Source organism: Hibiscus syriacus, unplaced genomic scaffold, assembly GCF_006381635.1.
Source record: "Hibiscus syriacus cultivar Baekdansim isolate YM2019G1 unplaced genomic scaffold, ASM638163v2 tig00112503_pilon, whole genome shotgun sequence".
Taxonomy (NCBI): Eukaryota; Viridiplantae; Streptophyta; class Magnoliopsida; order Malvales; family Malvaceae; genus Hibiscus; species Hibiscus syriacus.
Window position 1 is genome coordinate 1,187,903 of NW_024063349.1, and position 12,493 is coordinate 1,200,395.

The 12,493-nt window shown below is 31.8% G+C and overlaps 1 pseudogene; it reads right to left on the reverse strand.

Moving 5' to 3' along the window:
- Window positions 1–1,040: 1,040 nt before the first annotated feature.
- Window positions 1,041–2,325, reverse strand: LOC120180841 (annotated as a pseudogene).
- Window positions 2,326–12,493: the final 10,168 nt, after the last annotated feature.

A 12,493-nucleotide genomic window follows, 5' to 3' on the forward strand; every position in this document is an offset into this window, starting at 1 on the left:
CTTTTAATACACTACAATTATACAATCACAGTCAACCATTATGTACAAATATATTTAGACAAATCTATGTATAATAAAATTTAAATGTAAAATTTCAATCAAATCAGTCTTAATTTGATTTGTACCATTATCATCATCATCATGACACATAAGAATACATATAGGTCTGTAAATGAAATAAGAGAGATTACAAGTTATTCAAGATTGATTTAATTCAAATTTGGTTAATACTCGAATTGAATAGACTCAATTTGAATTCTTAACGAGCTGAAACAAGGTGTATGATATCCGACTTAAAAAGAAACCAAGCAGTACTGGAACCAAATAGGAAAAAAGAATAATTAATTTGTTTTACTCTTCAATCATTCAAAAAACATGGCCTAAATCATCATGGCCAGTAGCCTGGGTGTATCATCTTCTTTTTAACTTATTCTACGAAAAAGAAATAGTATTTATTAAATTCACAAAATAATTCTAAAAATATTGTTTAAATAAAGTTAGTTATCTTATTTCTATTTTAAAATTTTTAAATATATTTAAAAATACATTTGACATCATTTAATATCCTTCTACAAAAACTCATCAAACAAGTAGTAAAAGAGAATATTGTTATTCCTAAAATTTCAGATTTATGCAGTTGCGTGTGGACGATATGTACATCTTCTAATGACTATAAAATTATGAACATATAGAAATAATAATAACATTTAATTTGGTATAAGACTGCGATTATGAATAACATCAAGTAATTTTGGATCTTGAGATAAAAGTCTTTATTAACAATGACGGAGCCACATCATATATTAGGGTATTAATTGATACTTCAAAATTTCTAATTTTTTAATAAATTTATATAAAATATATTGAAAATAAATTTAATATTATTTTCTAAAAATATTAAGATCCTTGAAAAGATGATGAATTCCCCCTAGTTTCCATGAAATTTAATGTTTTATCTCTAAACATTGCAGTCAAAATCTATGGGTACCAGCAAATTACTTCATTTCCCAAAGAGAAACGTACAAAGTAAATTTGAAAAAAAAAATCTAAATCTCTGAGCCCCTTACCCTTCAAATCCATATGATTTTACACAGTCAGATCAATAGTACATAACTTTTTCATCTGCCTTGTTTTCATAAAAAATGAAGCTGTTACAACTACTGGTAGTACTAATTAGCTGCTTAATTTCCTCAATCACATAATCTAGTGGTGTTTCAGTTGGCCATCCATGATCATGATTTGATGCCATGATAAGCTTCTGGCTTTCATCGGCAACTTCACTGTAGAAATTATTATAACTGTGCATCCTATTTGTTGATGATGATCACCATTGCTATACTCTAATTCTTTTTGATGCTACAACTCCCATCAGAAGAGCGGCAACTAGCTTCACCTGCAAGCATCTGGACACCATTATCATGCAGCTGATGAAGCTGGATTGGACCGAATAAACTCTCCTGGGGTTGAAGAATTGATACATCAGTAAGACAAGAAGCACTGGTGTTTGAGAAGCTTGAGGAATTTGATGGTTCAAAGCATGAAAAAGATGTAGGTGCTGTGTGGTAAGTGTTGCTGCTGCAATTATAGAGTACTGTAGATGATGGTGAAGATGAAATCTGATGAGGTTTCCTTTGAGACTGGGGAGCCCTTCCAAATAGTTTCTTCTTCAGCTTTGTGTTCCAGTAGTTCTTGATATCATTATCAGTCCTGCCTGGCAACTGAGCTGCTATAATTGACCACCTGTTGCAGCTGATGATGTGAGTGCATGGACAAAATCAGAGAAAAATAGACATTAATTTGGTAATTAATACCTGCTACCAATGCTTGCAAACAGTGTGCAGATGATCTTATCTTCATCATCAGAGAATTCTCCATGTTTGATATTAGGCCTGAGATAGTTAAGCCATCTTAATCTGCAACTTTTCCCACATCTCCTGAGACCTAAATACAAAAACCAAACACATTCAACATCTACTGAAAAAACACATTCAACATTACAGGGTTGATTGATAACATATGATCAAAGCTTCCATGTACCTTCAAACTCACCAGCTTTTTGAGGAAGAGTAATCCAGTTTCCTCCGGTTCCTGTTGCTCTATGTAATCCTTGAGCTTTGCATCTTCTTCAGGTGACCAAGGTCCTTTCTTCACTTAGCCTTGTCACAACAAGGAGCCCTTCCCATGATCTTTTAATTGTTTTGTTCAGAGCTTCTTTTCACTGTTAACACACAAGAAACTTTGTTGCAGAACTATGGTGCCTGTAGCTTTTCTTCTTTTTCCCCCCAGAGAGACTTTGCTGCAAGTTGGTTTTGAGGGAGCATTAATATAGAGAGATATAGACAACAGAAGTCAAAAGACAGGCCTTCTAATTTCAATCATCTTGTGAGACCGTCCATCTTACAGGAAAGAATCCAAAGTCTTCTGGATTTTATTCAGATTAAAATATGGATGATATATTTGTTTTCTTAAAACATCCATTTTTATCATATAAAAAAGTATTAAAGGAATTTACAAGTATAATTACAAATGTAACATAATCATAAATAAAAAAATTAAAAATGAATTTATTAGAGGGTCTTAATGAAAAAGAAAATATTATCTTAAAGATTTTAGTTCGAACAATTATTTTTATAAGGTGTGTATATTACCAATAAACTAAATTTTTTTTGAATAAATATTATTTATAATTATTCTATTTTATTAAAAATTAAATATAATTAAAATCGAACTTAATATAAAATATAATCAAAATACATCTAAATAAAAACTACATGATAAGACTTTAAATCTACAATAAATAAAAGCGAGAATCCACACACAAACAAGTCACTAATGCATGATTCAAATATTTATATTTTATTATAAATTACATGCATAAATTAAAATAATATAAAATAATATATATAACCGACACTTTATAATCTATAATATATACATGGTTTAAGAAGAATTTTTAAATTAAAAATATTTTTATTGTATTATCAAATTGGTTTTAGAACATTACTATTAATTATTATTTTATATTATTATTATTTATACTATATTATTTAAATTTTAAATATTTGAGAGAAAAACATAATAATTCTAAAATTGTGCTTTTATCTTATTAAATTATATAATTCATTGAAGATTAATCATTATAAAATAGATGTAGTAATATTCAACTTAAGTATTTTCATTTAATTGTTAAAAAAGGTATTTTCATTAATTAGTAAATAAAAACTGACAAAGAAGTTCGAATTGCGCTATCATCTTCATTCAAAGTTTAATTATAAGTTGAAGTTTTTATGTCATACTTAATTATCAAAATTTTAATATATTTTAATCATATTTAATATAATTTGAATAATATTATTTTTTAATTCAAAAATAAATCATACTTTCTCAGTCCTATAACTTTTGTCTCATGTGGACCAAATACATAATTTTAGGAGATAAATTTGAGTTATATAAAACGATGAGAATGGCAAAATTATCTCAAAAATTGATTGATAGATTTGAAAATTTTTTTTTGGTGTAAGGATAAAATAGAAAATATAAGTATTGTACTATGTTGACTTTTTTAATAATACATTTTGAACTAGACAATTTTAAAGAAAAATACACAAATGGTCTATTGACTATAAGGTGCTACATTTTGTGTACTTCAACTATTAAAAGTTATAAAATGATCCCTCGACTATCGCACGTTATTTTTGTTGAATACAGCGACTATTAAAAGTTATAAAATGGTCACCCGACTATTCAATATGTTTAAAACTCGTCCTTTTCCATTAAAAATTTAATGATCGTCCTAACTAGACATTAACATACTGACTGGGATATGATAGTCATTTGAGATTATAAGGTCAAATTTTATCATATCTCGGTCAACAGTTTAATGTCCAACTCAGATTGCCGTCAATTTTCTAACGGAAAAATATGAGTTTGGAACATATTAATAGTCGGGTGACCATTTTGTAACTCTTAATAGTTTGAGTACTCAACAATCAACACCTTATAGTCAGAGGACCATTTTATAACTTTTAATAGTTGAAGTGTTGAGTTAATCGATTGGTGGAATCGGCCAAGAGGGGGGTGAATTGGCAATTAGAAAGTTAGTGGAAGCTTTTGCAGAAAATTGAAAGAAGTGCACAACGATTTAGAGTGGTTCGACTTTCTCAACCAAAGTCTATGTCCATACCTTAGCTATCCACACTAAGGTTTTTCCAACAAATTCACTAATTTGTTCTTTCTATTGAGGCCAAAGAGATAACCTTACAACTCTCTCAAGAATATACCCCAATTCTTGAGAACATTCTTTCTCAAAGAGAAGATTACAAATTCGCAAACTTAATGAAAAACCTCACGAGGCAAATGTGTTTGCACAATTCTAGAACAAAGAAAAGAACACTAAAAATGAATACAATTGAGTACAAGTAGTGTTCTTGAAAGCAAAATGAATATTGAATGAAAAATAGGCTTGAATTGCTCAAACAATGAGTTTGATGCTTTCTTTGATTCTCTCTTGATTCTAGTTGCTTTTTGTTTCTTGTTATTGATCAATGGCTTCTAAGCTTGTTTAAATACTCATTCAATTGATTCTGAACGTTGGGGATGATTAGTGGAGTCAATAGAGTCGTTTAAGTGTGAAAACAATTAATAAAACTGGTTGGGAGCGTGTATGCATCGATGCATACACAAGGTGCATCAATGCATCAAGTGTAAAATTCAAATATTTTGACCGTTGGAACACTTAGTGCATCGGTGCACTAAGTGTGCATCGATGCATCAAATGCATTCGAAGTTTTGAAAAAGCCTGAGTGCATCGATGCATGGTATGTGCATCGATGCATCAAATACATTCGATGTTTTCATTAAAACCAGAGTGCATCGATGCATGGAGAGTGCATCGATGCATGAAATGCATTCAATGTTCAATTTATTCCATGGTGCATCGATGCATGGATTGGTGCATCGGTGCATCACTTAAAAAATTGATTTTAGGCTTGATTTTGTTTCAAAATACTTTGTGCAAATTGTTTCAAAAATATATTAAGTATAAATCACAATTTTACACATTTAGTAAGGTTTGAAATTGATCTTGAAAGACTTGGAGTAATAATTTGATATTCGAGTAATTAAATCGAATATACATAGAAAATCATTTGTAAATTCTTAAAATTCATTTATACTTAATTTCTTATATCGAAACATCAAAATGCTTTCAACAATCTCCCCCTTTTTGATATAATAAAACATTTGTGTAATTTTAAGATTTGTTTAAGAAAATTATTTTTGAAATCAATTTTAAAAAATTACTCCCCCCTTACTATAACACTTTTCTCCCCCTTTTTGTTAAATCAAAAAAACTCTAAAAAGTTATTAAACAAGGTTTGAAAAATATAAGCCAATTGAGTTATTACTTTAACGTTTAAGCTGCTAAGATCACAATCAAAAGAGAGACTAGCCATTAGTTTTCATAAACAATATTCATAAACATGTAAAGGATAATTGGTCAAATATGTCTAATGATGCAAAAATTAATAAACATTAAGCTCAAATTGAATGTTAAAACCAAACCAAATATAGATAATAGCTTAAATATCCAAACATAAAATCATAAATCCAAACAAACGACAAACTAAAGAAAACAATCCCAAAGCATTCAAAATGTTTTAACAATTAAAGTTCTAAGTTGTTCCAAAACAAAACAAGGTCTACCTGTCCATAGAAGGATCGGGAGGATGATGATGAAATCGTGCTTGCATCTCAAGAGTAAGAGTATCCATACGTGTAAGCATCTCCCTTTGAAACTCTATCTGTCGAGCTTCCAAAGTGTCTAAGCGATGATTTACCGCTTCATGAGTAGCAGTCAAGTGGGATTCGATGGAAGCATATCGTAGATCAAATGTCTCTAAAAACGAACGAAAATATGGAGGCACTTGATCCTCTTGTGGAGCTGGTTCCGGTGTAGGCTCATTATCTGGTACGTGATCATCGATATCTTGCATAAGCTGTTGAAGTTCGGGATCATCGTCAGCAGCCGAAGCCGGAGGAGGAGGAGGAGTACGAGAGGAGCTAAGAACAACTCTTGAAGAACTCGCTCCCGGAGTTTGCTTACCGGGTTGAAAGACCCAAAGACCGGTTTCCTCATTTTGTTCCAATTCATTTTCTTCAACGAGGTGAGATTGATTTGATTTTGGAGAGGGATGAGATTGTCTAGAGAGTTTAGACCGAGTTTGATAAAAAGGTTACTAAGAACATCCATAAACTAATGTTTCGACATGTTTTGAAGGAACAATGTTTATGATATCCACTAGTTGACTAAATAATATGGGGCAGATTTATTTTGTTCTTATTATTGATACAGTGCATCCACCATAAATCCCTAGTACGAAGAGTTGAGTACCTACCTCCGGATGGTCTAAACCACCAAGAGATCATCAAATGAAGAAAACGATCGTGATGAGATCGTAGAGTACTAACACTAGAGTTTGGAACATAGGGATATTCCACAGTTTCATTCTCATTATATAACCCATCATCATCTAGCCTAAAACGAAAAGCTATAGTCTCGGGGTCAATATTAATATATTGGCCTAAAAGATATGATCTAATTGCTATAGTTCCACATTGAGTTTGGTTTTGAATGCATACCGCATTGGAGTAGAAAATGCGGACTAACTGATAGACGATAGGTTTGAGGTGAAACATTTTATCAAACTTCCATGTTTTAAGAATCAGAAGGTATTCGAAGTCAATATCTATCATGGCTTGAAGAGAAGGAATACGCTCTTCCTGGATTCTATAGGATTGGAAAAAAATTATGTACCTAGAGTATAATTCTTCTCTACGACGTTCATGTATATTAAAACAGGATCCTATAAGACTATTAGGTAGAGGAGGAACGGGATTAAGAGGTCGGGTTGAAAAACTCGATGAAGTCCTAAGATGTTTGGGGTTGGACATGGTTTAAGGAATCAGAATAAGGAAAGAAACCTGTAATTTAAAACACATGTATGCACAATAATCAATCCCAAAACTCAATTGAGTCCTCAATAATTCAAGGTTCTCTAAACTAAATCCTAATGGGCATGATTTTGAAAACTATTGAAAATATTATAATATATGTATAGTTTTCATGCAAACAATACAATTAAGTCAAAAACATCAATAAATTTCGAAAATAACAATTTTTTTAAATTTTGAAAATTTAGAAAAATCTTGAAAAATTGTTTATTTTTGATGAAATTGATTATAAAATCTAGTTTAGAATCATAATATAATCCAAGCCCGATATAATGTTCATCCTAGAACTAATTAAAACGAGTCCTAAGATCAAAAATCAATAAAAGATAGGGTTTTTAAAAAAATACCTTGAAAATTTCGGATTGAGAGGAATGTAGTGATGTTTTGCATGATTTGATGATAAAAGCAGGATATGGAGATGAAATATGAATGAATTCCGATAAAAAACGAAGGTTATGGAGCAATTTTTGAGAGAGAGGAGAGGAAGAGGAACAACGGCAGTTTGAGAGAGTTTAAGAGAGTATGAGAAAATAAAGAGAAAATAGGGTTTTTAACCAAAATCCCGACGGATGCATCGATGCACATTCAAGGAGTGCATCGGTGCACATTCAAGGAGTGCATCGGTGCACCTTCATGGTGTATCGATGCACATTCAAGGATGCATCGATGCATTGTTAAGTGTATCGATGCATTAAGCACAAAATGTCAAAAATCCATTTTAAACAATCAAAATGCTAAATTAATTGGCTCTAGTGGTATTGGCAACTCATATAATGAAAATTAATCATGTTCAATCAATCAAATTAATCCTTAAACTACATTGAACATAAAGTTAATTTTCACCAAAGAACATAAACTCCCCCTAACTATAAGCAAAGAATACAATAAAAAATTATTATTATAAGTATTTTTCATTTATTCTTAAAAATGCTAAAATTATTTTAAAACTAAGTGAAGATAGGTCAGTTAAACCTAATTCTCTCCTAAGTGTCCAAAATCTTTCTTTGTCTAAAGGTTTTGTAAAGATATCCGCTAATTGGTGTAAAGTATCAACAAATTCTAGAACTACATCTTCCTTAACGACATGGTCTCTAATGAAGTGATGTCTTATTTCAATGTGCTTAGTTCTAAAGTGTTGGATGGGATTTTTAGTGAGACAAATAGAACTAGTATTGTCACACTTGATAGGAGTGGTACCTACTTCAATTCCATAATAAAAAAGTTGTTGTTTCATCCATAAAACTTGTGCACAACAACTACCAGCTGAAATGCATTCTGCTTCAGTGGTAGATAATGCTACACAATTTTGTTCTTTGAAAACCAAGAAATCAGCATATTTCCAAGGAATTGGAAAGTAACGAAGGAGCTTTTCCTATCTAATTTGCAACCTCCATAATCCGCATCAGAAAAGGCATGCAAGCTAAAAGTAGAGTCTCTAGGATACCAAAGTCATAAACTAGGAGTGTCCTTAAGGTATCTAAAGATTCTCTTAACAATTAGTAAATGTGATTCCATAAGGCATGATTGAAATCTAGTACATAAGAAAACACTAAACATAATATCCGGTCTACTTGCAGTTAGATAAAGCAAAGAACCAATCATTGACCTATATAATTTAACATCCACACATTTACCTCCTTTTCTATGTCACGCTTTGTTGATGAGTTCATTGGAGTGTCACGAGGTTTCCCATTTCCAGTCCAAACTCTTGAGCATATCTCTTTGACGTACTTAGATTGATTGGTGAAGATACCTCTTTTCTTGCTTGATTGGAGTCCCAAGAAAAATGAGAGCTCCCCCATCATGCTCATCTCGAATTCACTTTGCATTAGCTTAGAAAATTCTTGGCAAAGAGCCTCATTAGTATAACCAAATATTATATCATCAACATAAATTTGAACTACTAATAAATCTTTACTTTTATGCTTTAAAAACAATGTAGTGTCACCTTCCCTTTGGAAAAACCTTTTTTCAATTAAAAAGTTTGACAATCTTCATACCAAGCTCTAGGAGATTGTTTTAAGCCTTAAAGCGCTTTTGTCATTTAAGAACATGATTTGGAAATTTTAATCTTCAAAACCAGAGGTTGTTCCACATACACTTCTTCCTTTATAAAACCATATAAAAATGCACTTTTAACATCCATTTGATATAATTTAAATTCATGAAACATGCAAATGCTAATAACATTCTAATTGCTTGTATCCTTGCTACGGGAGCGTATGTTTCATCATAGTCTATGCACTCTTCTTGAGTATACCCTTGAGCAACAAGTTTAGCCTTGTTTCTCATTATGTTACCACTCTCATCAAGCTTATTCCTAAATACCCATCTAGTACCTACAATAGATTTATACTAGGCCTTCAACTAATGTCCATACTTTACTTATCTCAAATTAATTTAACTCTTCTTGCTAGCCATATCCATGTTCATCATTTAATGCTTCTTTAATATTCTTAGGCTCTATGCATGAGATAAATGCAACATATTACAATATTTCTAAGAGATTGAGTTTTACCCTTTGGATGGATTACCTATAATCTCACCATCCTTGACATAGTTGTTCTCTCTGGGTAGATACTTCCCTTTCTTCAATGGTTGGATTCTCGAGAGGATCTTGAGTTTCCTCATCTTTCGTTTCTTCCTTTGATGGTAGTTCTCCAACGTCATGTTCAACTTCATTTATATTTATAATACCTACATCATCATTCAAACAAGAATCCTTCATCAGAAGGGGATTATCTTCGAAACAACATGTAACACTTCTACAACTAAAGCTCTTTTATTAATACTCATAAGCTTTAGAATTTAAGGAATAACCTAGAAAAATTCCTTCATCACTTTAGCATCAAATTTGCAAGATTGTCTTTACCGTTGTTTAAAACAAACATTTAAATCAAAAGGATGAAAATACTATTAGACTTTTATATTTTAAAAAGTTATATGGATTTTTCTTCAAAATAGGCCTAATCATTACTCGATTAATAACATAACAAGCGGTATTTGTGGCTTCTGCCCAAAAATGTTTTGGCAAATTGTTTTCACAAAGCATGGTTCTAGCCATTTCTTCTAAAGTTTGATTTTTCCTCTCAACAACTCCATTTTGATGTGGGGTTCTAGGTGCTAAAAAATTATGGCTAATACCATTTGAATTACAAAAATCAGTAAATCCAAGATTTTCAAATTCTGTTCCATGATCACTCTTAACACTAGTTATAGAGTAACCTTTTTCGTTTGGATTACTTTGAAACGTGATGAATTTTTCTAATGCTTCATCTTTAGTACTTAAGAATAGAACCCAAGTATATCTAGAATAGTCATCTACCAAGACAAATGCATATTATTTCCACCCAAGCTAGTAGTCCTAGTTGGTCCAAAAACTATATGGATCAATTATAATCTCTACTAGTTGATACGTCTTATGGATTTAAAAGAAACTCGCTTTTGTTTTCCTTTAGAACAAGCATCACAGATTTTATCATTATCAAATTTTAGTTTAGGCAACCCTCGAACTAAATCTCCTTGAATTAGCCGTTGCAAAACAGTCATACTAGCATTTCCTAGCCTCATATGCCATAACCAACTATCATGCTCATCCTTAGCAACTAGGCACAAATTAGTCATATCAATATAGTCTAAATGCACCATGTAAATGTTTCCTATTCTATGACCAACAAGCATAATCCGATTAGATGCAATGTCAATAACTTTGCAACCATTAGTTTCAAACATGACATTGAATTTCTTATCACATAATTGATTAATACTCAAAAGATTATGCTTTAATCCATTCACATATAAAACATTTTTTAATTTTTATGGAAAATGTATTACCTATTGTACCTATACCTTCAATGTGACCTTTTGAATTATCACCAAAAGTCACTTCTCCTCCATTTTTGGCATTAAGCTCTATGAACCGGCTTTTGGTTCCAGTCATGTGTCTTGAGCATCCACTATCAAGGTACCATGAGTTTGGATTTGTTTCTCGTGCCTTGTAGCAATGCTCATTTTCCTACAAACATAGATTAATTTTTGATTTTTGGTACCCAAATTCTTTTGGGTCCATATTAATTAGTTTCCAAAATCCTAGTCCCCTTAGGTATCCATTTGTGTAGGATATATCCTTATCTTTAGTAGTAACGAGTCCTTTAGGAACCCATATAGTTCTAACGATTTTTTCATTAGAGGTTCTTCGGGGACCTCTATGATTGTAGTTTTTAACACTTTTTCTAACAAAGTTGGATTTTGAATTTTCTCTATTTTCAAAACGTTTTGTTCTAACTTTATCAAAAGAAGCTTTAAGATCATCAATTTTCTTTTGATGATCATCATTGACCTTTGAAAGTAAATTCTGCAAATCTGAATTTTTCTTTTCAAACTCTTCTAGTTTAATTTGCAAATCTTTGATTTTACTTTCAAGATCTTTTTTGGTTTTGGATATGAGTTTATTTTCATTTTTCAATTTTGAAATATCATTTTTATATTTTAAAAACAATTTCTCATAATCCGAAGCCAACCCATTATATTTCTCTAATAACTCATCATAAGATAAATCATCTAAATCAAATGAGTTAGAGGTTACCTTAGAATCTTCCCCGAATGCCATCAAGCACAAGTTTTCTACTTCTTGTTCCTCTTCATCGGAACCTTCTTCATCACTCCATGTAGCTACGTGAGCCTTGTGCTTATTCTTTGATTAACCATATCTTTTCAATTGTGGGCAATCATATTTGACATGCCCCAGTTTTTTGTATTCATAGCAAATGATCGGGTCCTTCTCTTTTGGTTCATGTTTGAAGCCTTCATTTTGTTTTAATTTTCTTCCTCGGTTAGGCCTCATCATTTTTCTGGACCGTTTGGCAAACAATGGCATTTCCTCATCATCGTCATCTTCATCCGAATCACTCTCATCTTTTGTTGATTTAAGAGCAACTCCCACGTTCTTCTTCTTCTCTGTCTCCTTCTTTGGCTCGTCTCTTCTCTCAAGGTCTTCCTCTTCTTTAAGCATCATTTCATGCGTGAGGAGAGAGCCAATAAGTTCATCGAGGGTTAAGGATTTCAAATTCTTAGGCTCGATGTTCGCCGTCTTCTTTGATTGCCAAGCTTTTGGAAGAAAGTAAACTAACTTTCTTACAAGCTTATCATTTGGAATGATTTCTCCATATGATTTGAGGCTATTGACAATCGTGGAGAATCTATCCGTCATAGCTTTGACATCTTCATCCGGTTTTATCCTGAAATTTTCATAGCTATGAGTTAGAAGACTAATTTTAGATTTTTTTTTTACCTCGTTTGTGCCTTCATGAGTGACTTGTAGTTTGTCCCATATCTCCTTGGCGGTTGTTCAAGATGAAACTCTCCCTTATTTATCCGGTCTAAGAGCACAAAAGATGATATAGATAGCTTTGGAGTTGAGCTGGAATAATCTTGTCTCTCCTTCACTCCACAACCTTGATGTATCCATCTTCTATGATGTTCC